Below are 10,264 nucleotides of genomic sequence, written 5' to 3' on the forward strand. Positions count from 1 at the left end.
ATATTTGATATCATCTGCAAGAGTAAGAGTTCCCTTGCACTTCAGAGAATGATCTTGTTATATTTGAGCATGAGAGCTGCAGAATGTGAAATACAATCTTATTCTTAAACTCAATTAATTTCAAAGGTTCAATTCACAGATTCAATAATGTACATGTCATATACAGTTAACTGATAGAAAGAAAATAGTTCATACAATTCTATCAACTGATATGAGAAGGACATTTCATGTCTCTGATATAGAAGGATTAAATCTGCTTACACATCAATAAGCAAAGAGAACAATTTGCAAGACCTCATCTGAAAGCATTCTGTATGTCATACAGAACCTGGAAGTGAAGAAAACTAAGATAAAAGATATGTGAGAGGATAAGTGTATGAAGAAGCTTCTGAAGAAGTATGAAAAGGTCTTTCAAACAGATCTTTCACTGGAATTGCTGCTGAAATGAGGATTTGTACATGAGATTGACACAGGGGATGCAAAACCAGTCAACCAGAATGTGTACCCTCTGTCACAAACACACCTTGAAGAACAGAAGTATCAGATCACAGACCTTCTAGAATGTGATCTCATATGATTCTCATCAAGCGCGTGAGACTTTCCAGTTCTATTCATGAAAAAGATGAGTGAAGAGTGATGAATGTGTATCAATTACTGAGCACTTAACAAGCTTATGATCAAGAATGAATATTCACTGTCATGAATTCAACAACAGTTGAATATGATTGAAAATGTCTGATATCTATTGAAGATCAATCTTCTCTCAGAATACTGATAGATCTGTGTAGATGAACTGTCAGTTCTGTGAACTGTATTTAATATACAATAAGAGAAGTTCAAATTCCTGATAATATCATTCAGTCTGACAAATGCACCTGCCATCTTTCAAACAATAATGAATATAATTCTTCATAAACAGAATAAAATCTCATATCTTGTATATCTTGATGATATTCTAGTCTTTTCAAACTCATACAATAAACATCTGAAGCATCTTGATAAAGTGCTTACAACTCTGACAGAGTATAAGCTCTATGTTAAATCAATTAAGTATGTGTTTGAAATGAAAGAGTTGAAGTTCATAGAATATGTAGTGAATGATAACTGTATACACCTCATTCTGAAGAAATTAAATGTTATAGTAAATTGACTGCAGCTGAGAAACATACATCATGTATAATAGTTTCTTAAGTTGATCTCATACTACTGCAGATTTATCAAGGATTTTACATGAATATCTGTATCACTCTCAGATCTCTTAAGAGAAACAGATGCAAATCTGTGAAAGAAGAAGTTTTATTCAATTATCTGAAATGTCACATGTAAAGAGACTTTTCTCACACTGAGAGAATATGTAATAATATTCTCAGTACTTATTCAATCAGATTGTGATAAACCTTTCTATATTAAGATAAATGCATCTGAATGAGCTATTGAAGATGCTCTTCTACAGATGAGTAAGAATGACAAACTGCATCTGATAATATACAATAGTAGAAAACTATCAGATACTGAGCTCAATTACTCAGTGCATGAAAAGGAATTGCTAGTGATTAAGCATGCACTGATGTTGTGAGATAGATATATTGACAACAGGTATACAACAATGATGATCATGAATTATGAAAGTCTCATCTATCTATAATCAATGATAAAACCTTTCAAACACTTAGTATGTTGAATCTTGAAGTTTCAAGTGTACAATCTTCATATCAAATACTAAAAGGAATTGAATGCTGTGATATCTGACACAATCAGTTGCAGACCTGATTTCATGAATAAGAGTTCTTTGAATCAGGCATAAGAGATGTTCATGTTAAACATGCTGAGAAAATGCAAGAAATCAGAATGAGTGAATATCATGATCTCTTGCTTAAAGAATGACAAGATGTTGAATGATAAGTGTCTCATGAGAGTAGTAGAAGAGATGCTTCTGAACTTCAAGCTGAGGAAATTGAGAAATGAAAATGACATTGTGCTTTACTGTGATCTAGAATACACAGAAGCTCTCTATCTAGAATCTTCATTTCAACATGACTTGATGACTTGCATGCACAAGGAATTCAGTCACTTAGAAAGCTCTGAACTCATAAGTATACTCAAATCAAGAGTATACTGGTCAAGCATGGCTGAGAACATTCAGGTGTACACTTACAAGTGTCTGAATTGTCAGGTCATGAAAGAATCTAAAAAAGAGTTAGAATGTGAGAAAGTGCAATATCAGATGAAGTGTATAATACAACTGTTCAAATAATAAGAGATGAACTTCATAGACATATTGCCGCGGATATCAAATGAAAATTGATGAATAATCACTGCTATTGATTATGCTACTGACTGGCCAGTTGTGAAAGCAGTTTCAGAGATGATAGAGAAGGTGATGATGAAGTTTCTACATGATGAGATCTATGTCAACTATGAAATGCTGTGTGAGATTCTAACTGATAACAGTGTAAATCTTGTAAAAGAAGTGATGAGGCATTTCATAAGTCAGTTACAGACAAGACATTGTAGAACAATGCTATATCATTCATAAACAAATGAAAAGATGAAATGCTTGAATGAAATCTTGAATAACATGCTGATGAAATATCTAGTGAGTAAGCCTATGAGACTATGAGATGAATATCTCGGGCAGATGCTATTGGCCACACAGATTCAACAGCATGCAGTCTTCAAGTGTTCATCATTTCACCTGTTGTATGAATTGCATCCGCGCATTCTGGAGAATGCTTTGAAAAAGGTGAGAGAGAGAGCAGTTGTGAATGCAGCAGAAACAGCAGTTGTGAACACAGCAGAAACAGCAGTTACAGACACAACAGTCACAGATACAGAACCAAGATTGAAAGAGATCAGCCACACATGTGTAAAAGCTAATGAGTTACTTCTGAACTGAGCAATTCAATCAAAAAGAATACAAGACTCACTAGTTAAGAAATTGAGTCTTAAGATGAGAATATGAGTTCTCATATATAATGAGAGTTCTGAGAAGTTTCAATCTAGATGGTTTGAGTTATATAAAATACTCAAATCACATTCTCTGAGAATGTACACATTGAAAGAATCAGAGAGACAGATCTTATATAACTTAATTAATGATTCATAACTTATGAAAGTAAAGATGTAAGATCTGAGCAGATTATAATTATCTACAGCACTATTATCAGTATTGAAAAAGAAGAGACTTACAATTGAAAAGTCTTACAAGGTAAGAGAAATCATAGACACTTATAAATCAGATGATCTCACTTATTTCAATTTTTTCATGATTATAAGAAAAGAATGAGAAGAAATGAAGAAATCAGGTGAATGTCACACTTTAATAAGTGATAAGATTGTAGCCAGTTATATGATAACACACTGCAGACAGTGAGTTCAACATGATAAAGAGTAATCTCAAAGCAGCAGACTTGCACATGAGTCAGATTACAGAAAAAAAAGAAATTCAGAGTTGAATTTGACTGTTTACACTAGTTCAATTGCAGAGATTACAGAGAATGAACTATCTGAAATATTCATGAATATATGAGATCAAGTTATCTTGATCTCTGAGAACACTCAGAGATCAGATGAGATTAGTTTTAATGAGCTGTTTACTGTAGTAATCTAAGTGAGTGAAGAGAGACAGTATAATATACAAGACAGAATTATAAAAGATGAAAGCTGCTGAATCTAGTCACTGAATGCTGTATTATATAGAGATTATATAAGAGTAGTGACTAGCAGATAAAGAAAAAGTGTAAGAAAAGAGATAATGAATTGATCATTAATTATAAGAGTCAGCTGCAAAAGACAAATGTTATTATATATACTTCATTCATTTTCATACATCACATGTTTAATCTATTTCCAATGCCATGTCACTTGAAAAATATCAAAAACAAAGAAAATCTCAAAACTTGAGATCTGCAAGAAATTTGAGAGCTGTAAGCTGCTCTCACAACAATGTTGTATATGTCTCTGATTTCTCTACTACTCTGTGTATGACATTAATGTCATTTATTGCAAGATTGACTGGAATATCAATATAGAAATGCATACATGTATATGTAGAGAAATTGAAGAAGAGCATGAAACCTGCAGAATCAGAAGTCAGAGCAGAGAAGACAGAGACAGAAGAAATGAAAGAGAAAGATATAGAACTGAATGAATAACAGAAGCTATCTGAGACTGAACACTTATAATCTGATATGTGTATGATCTTCTCTGCAGAAGAGAGAGAAGAAGTAACAGAAGAAGCTTGAGAGTAGAAGAGAATAGTCTCAGTAATGTTATCATCTTCAATTAAAATGATCTCTGACACTGAAGCAACTAAGAACTATTGTTAGTATATAAAACTGTAAAAACAGAGATAATAATTACTGAATAAATACCTGCTGATCTTAGAATTGTACATATAATTACAACATGCACAAGGCTTCTCAGAAAGAGAGAGAGAGATACAGAGAAATGCAGAAAGCAGAATGCAGCATGTGAATGACTCATTTTCATAATAACATCTCAGACAAGATGTACAAGCCTCATGTCTGTAAGTGTAAAAGAGTATAATATCTGTGTTTCTGTTTCTGAAAATATGAATATCTTTTGTTTGCATCACAAAGTCAGATAATAGATATCAGAGAATAGACTGATATAGATCTATCATTCTGAAGAAATTTATCAGAGCAGATGTTTCTATAATATTAAACTTTACAGTTGTAAAAAGTTTCTTAATATCTATAAATACTATAACTTTATATACAGTAAAACTCATAACAATTTCTTCTAAGAATAGAAAAATCAGTGTTAGAAAGAAAAGATGAGAAAGAAAAAAACTTATAATCTCAATACTGTTGAAAAGAGAGATGATTCTCTGAGATAAATGAATGATTATCTTATCATGAATATTTAAAATAAATATAATAATCAGCATCTGTGATCACTGACTGAGCTTTAGATAGTTATGTTATACACAGTCTTTGTACAATAAATTGTTCTGAGAGTCAGTAAGAAGAATAAGAGTGTACACACTGAGAGATATGATTCATTAAGCCTATACAACATCTTCTTGAAATGAGGAGAGCTGGTAACAAAAGCAGAGATGATAAAACCAGGGGTCGCGGGAACAGGGGTAGCGGGAGCGGGAGAATCAGACACAGGGGCAGATGTAGAAGATTGAGAAGAAGTGACAGAGAAAGAAACAGAGAGAGCAGGAAGAGATGTGAGAGACTCAGTTACATATAATATGAATAATTTCTTCATTATCATGTTCTTCAAGTTCTTGACCAATGATTCAACATTGAGTTCACTATCATCAGTAAACACAGATCTGTCAACATGTGAAGATTCTATATGAATAAAAACAAATATATCAGCATCTGTGCAAAATTGTGCCAGAAAACATGATCAGAAACCCGCTGAGAAGAGAAACAGTCAAGAGTGTATAAGGAGATGAAGAGGGTGTATAAGAAGATGAAGAAGATGTGTCATTCATGATAGTACATTCTGGCAATTGTTAGAAGATAAACAAGTTCTGATCACATACATTTCACAATGTGTTACACTTACTGCTAATGAACTGCCTGATATGAGCACTATAATAACACTTGTTATGAGAATGAGAGATCATTGCCAGAAATGTGTATGATGTAATAGATGAACAGATGAAAAGAGTTGAACAGAAGAAGAAGTAGAAATCTTGAATAAGATAGTGATATTCAATGATGATGATGATAGAGAAGATAATTAAAGAATGAAAAAAGTTAATGAATGAGTGATGTAATATAGTGAAAGTCTCTTTATAAGAGTGTATACAGAATGCTAGCTGAATCAGAAATAGATTATACAATTATGAAATGCTAGTGATGAGCTAATCTGCATGAAGCTAGGGTGTATAATATGATTATATGAGCATGACTGAATCTGGTGAGAGAGAATGTGGTTTGGAAGAATGTATAACTGTTGAATAATAATGTGGCTGCTTCCGAACTACTAGTGTACGCGTATGAGTGTAAAGGGGCCATAGCAGCTGCTAATTAATTTAGCGTACGCTATTACAATATATAAGAAGCCAGCGTACGCCTGTAATTGTACGCTGGCTTAAGCAACCTTTGAATCACAAGTTCAATCTTAAGATACACTATAAAGTTAATATATAATATCTAGAATCAGAGTTGAAGAATCATTGAAGAGTATCTCTTACAGTGAATGCATGAACTAGTATAAATAATCTTATATTTATAAGAGTTATATATTATTACATTGATGAGAACTGAACTTATTAAGAGATATTAATTGAATTTGAATCATTGATCAGTAGTCATACTGAGAATTATATAATAGAGATATTAATAACTGTGATTAAAAATAACTATTAGAATATTAATCTCAGTCTTCTTATAATTATAACTGATAATACTGTGAATAACTACATTATAATAAACAGCTTAGAGTAAAAATTGACTTTATATTTCTAAAATAATAAATAAGATTATATTCTCTGTATTACTCATATGATTTAACTTATAATACAAACACTGATAAAGAATCTTAACATTGAGATGAAGAATAATAAGATAACTGATTCTTGAAATGAGAATGAGATGAAAGTGATTACTCAAGTAACTATTATATTCACTTTATAAAAGATAATATTTTTTGATAACACTTTTTAATATTACTTTTTAATAACACTTTTTAATAATACTACTGTTAATTTTAAATAGATTGACTAATAATTTAAATATCACAGATTTGAAACATTACTAATATAATTTATATCTTCTCTAAATAATAATAATAATTTCATAATATTTAATAAATAAATAAATCAGTCACATCACTGAATATGATACAGAATATTAGAATATAGTGAAGTTTAATATATAAGATAACTGTTTAAACTCTTTAATTATATCAGATAACTAATCATTGAGTGCAACACTCTGATTAGAAAAAGATTCAGATATTGAAACTTTCTAATATAAAGTGAACTCAGTTGAAATATGTGATTGATTTACTGTTTTAGTTTTATAAGATAATAAAGACAGTCTCAATCACTTATATATTAATACTGCAGTTAGTCTGATAAGTGTATAACAGTTTATTTACTTATCTTAAGAAGCAGTTGAATTACTTAAAAAGAAATTCAGTCTGAAATAATACTATAGTACAGACTATTATTACTGTAAGAGATAAACTGATATATTACTATAGTAAAACTGAACAATCTTTTGCAGAGTACTATACTATAGCAGCTCTACTAGATCTCTTCTATTGAGTTAATATCTACACTTCTCAAGATTGAATAGAGAAGAAATGAGACTTATATATTAAATTAGTCTGAGACTACTACAATGTCAACTATCAGAGATTTGAATAAGCAGATATTAGAGATGTAAAGACAGTGAAATACAATTCTCTAGTAAGTAACAATCTTTGATAATACTTCATATTATATAGAACTATAATACTAACTTTGAAACAGAACTTATATACATTAATTATAACTGAAAATCAGATAAAACTATATACTTATAAAACTGAATTTAACTGCTATTTTCAAGATAGTTTAATAAATTTACATACTAAATCAATTCTAGAGTTATAAAAAATTATTGAGAGTATATATTTGACTGTTATACTGATAACATGTGATATTCTGACAATTTCATTGATAGAGATGAAAATGAAGTGAAAGTTTAACTCAAGCTGAGATATTTATTACTATCACTGAGAATAATTATAAGAAGAAATAATTAAGAAACTTATAATTATAAAACATAGAATTATTAGACAGTTTAATATCTCTGATCACAGTATATCAGAGAAGTGTAGTTTTTATGAGAAAGTAAAGAATAAACTTGTATAAGAATATATTTAGTTATTTCATGAGTGTTATTAATAATTGTTATTAAATTCTGATTATATAAGTAATCACTGAATGAAATAAATGAGACTGAATTTAATCTTCAGTCTCAGTCTTATTCTGATTTTAAAAGAATGATTATCTTTCACAGTTTATTCTGAGAAATTACTCTTATTTCACTGTTCTTAAATTAAATCTCATTATTTTTCACATCATTTCTCTCAGAAATGATTCATTTTCAGATTTTTTTAAGACTTGATTCTGATGAGACTCATGTCAAGAAATGTATGAGATCAGATTAAATAAGATTAAATGTGAAATTCATAATTTCAGTAGTCAGTCTAGTACTGTCACTGATCTGTTTTCTTCTCAACTAACTTTTAAGTGACATCTATCAGAGATTATAGAAGAAGATAATAAACTTAAATAAAATATTAAAAATATTTTTAATAAGAGATTCTATAACTATAACTGATAATATCTTATAAAATAAATCAGTTATAATTATATAATCTGAACTCTGAGCTCTGTGTTATCTGAGATAACAGCTCTTAACTAATAAGAATTATATATTTATAACTTTATATTACTTCTGAAAAGAGAGAACTAATATAATAGATTATATTTAATCAATTATATAGACTATTTTATTACACTTTACAGATTTTACTGAAAGCTTCAATTCTCAGTTACTGATTCTTAACTGAAAAACTCATGAAATTTCTATTCTTTCATCTCAAAGCTTTACTATATATATATATAAATATTTATATTAATTACTGATTCTTATACTTTCTCTTTCTTTTCTTCTTTAATATTTTTCACTTTTGTATTATAAGATCTATATATTATATCTAGACTGACTATGTGACTGTGTCTAAGACCAGAATCAAACTTTACAGTTATTATATTGTTTAAAAGCATTACTTCTGATTATGATTTGTATTTATTACATTGATTTCAAATCATGTTATTTCAAATATTAAAGATCTCAGATTCACTTTTCAAATAAAAATCTAGTCTCAGATAAAGAATATGTTTAAATTCTTAGTTATATTTTCATTCTGATCTCATTATTGAGAATGATATTAAATAAGATTATGAAATCATTTCTCACTTACATAATATTATAACATAGTGCTCATTTGTTAAAAATTCAATAGAAAGTATTATTAAATATTATTACTTTTCTGAACACAGATCATAATTCATATAATTTTAATTATAAAAAAAATATAAAATATAAAAAAAACAAAGAATAAAAAACAAAACAAATACAAGAAAAAATCACAATAAAAAAAAAAAGAAAGAAAAAAAAAAGAAAAGAAAAGAAAAAAACAAAAAAAATCAAGATTATAGAGTCACAGTACTATTAAAATACTCACTTTTCAGAGTCTTTACAATATTTATTATCAATTATGTATTTCTTACAGTGAGAGTAACACAGCTGTGATAAGTTATTATCTTAATATTATCTAATAAATAATCAGTATATATCTGTATAAATGTGAATAATTAGAAAATATACACTTAAAAAGTGTGATCAGAGTGAACTCTGCTGTCACTTGAATAATATCAAGAATAGAATACTGAAATTGATGATTTCTCTTATCAATTTCACAGACAAGGTATATGAAGATGATCTTGAGAAATATAAGATTTCTCAACTTCTGATAAAAATAGATCTCACAGAGAGACTCTATTTTCATAATATCAGAGACTGAGTATTATTAAAAAGCATTACTTTCATGCAATGTATATACACTTACTGCAGTGATTCATTCTCTGTGTATGTAATTAAGAGTTGTATCTTTCTTACACTGCACAGCTCTTTCTGAGATGCTGTTATCAGTTTGTAACTTACACAGTCTCTCAGTTCAGCACATACTGTATATATACAGCTCTGTATACTGAGACTGTGTTGATCATTATAATCTGACATGATACTTGCTTTTCATGAGCCATGTTTCATTTGAGAGGGAGAAGAAAGACATGACTATTATTTTATTAAGAAAGAGATGAATAATTAGTATTATTGAATATAATTTAGTTCATCTGCATTTAAAATTTGATTAGTCTATACTCTTCAATTTGAGAATTTCTATGAGTGTTTTAATAGTTTTTATATCAGCTTGAACTTAGTGATGAGTTGAAGAAGAAGAGAAAAGAGAGAAGAAAGAAATAAGAATAACTTATCTTTATAATATAAAAACAGAGAATTACTGCAATTATTCTTTCTAGTAATAAAGATCTGTTTTCTGCATGTATCTCTGATATAGATTATATAATAAATGTATACATAGAATATCAATAGTGCATGTATTAAATGAAGATAAAATTACTATACAACACTCTAGTCATTTCTGTATATCTCTGAAAGCTGTTAATAGTTTCTTTGTTTTTTTATGTTTAATAAGT

The sequence above is a fragment of the Blastomyces dermatitidis genome (assembly GCF_000003525.1).
Source record: "Blastomyces dermatitidis ER-3 genomic scaffold supercont1.5, whole genome shotgun sequence".
Classification (NCBI taxonomy): Eukaryota; Fungi; Ascomycota; class Eurotiomycetes; order Onygenales; family Ajellomycetaceae; genus Blastomyces; species Blastomyces dermatitidis.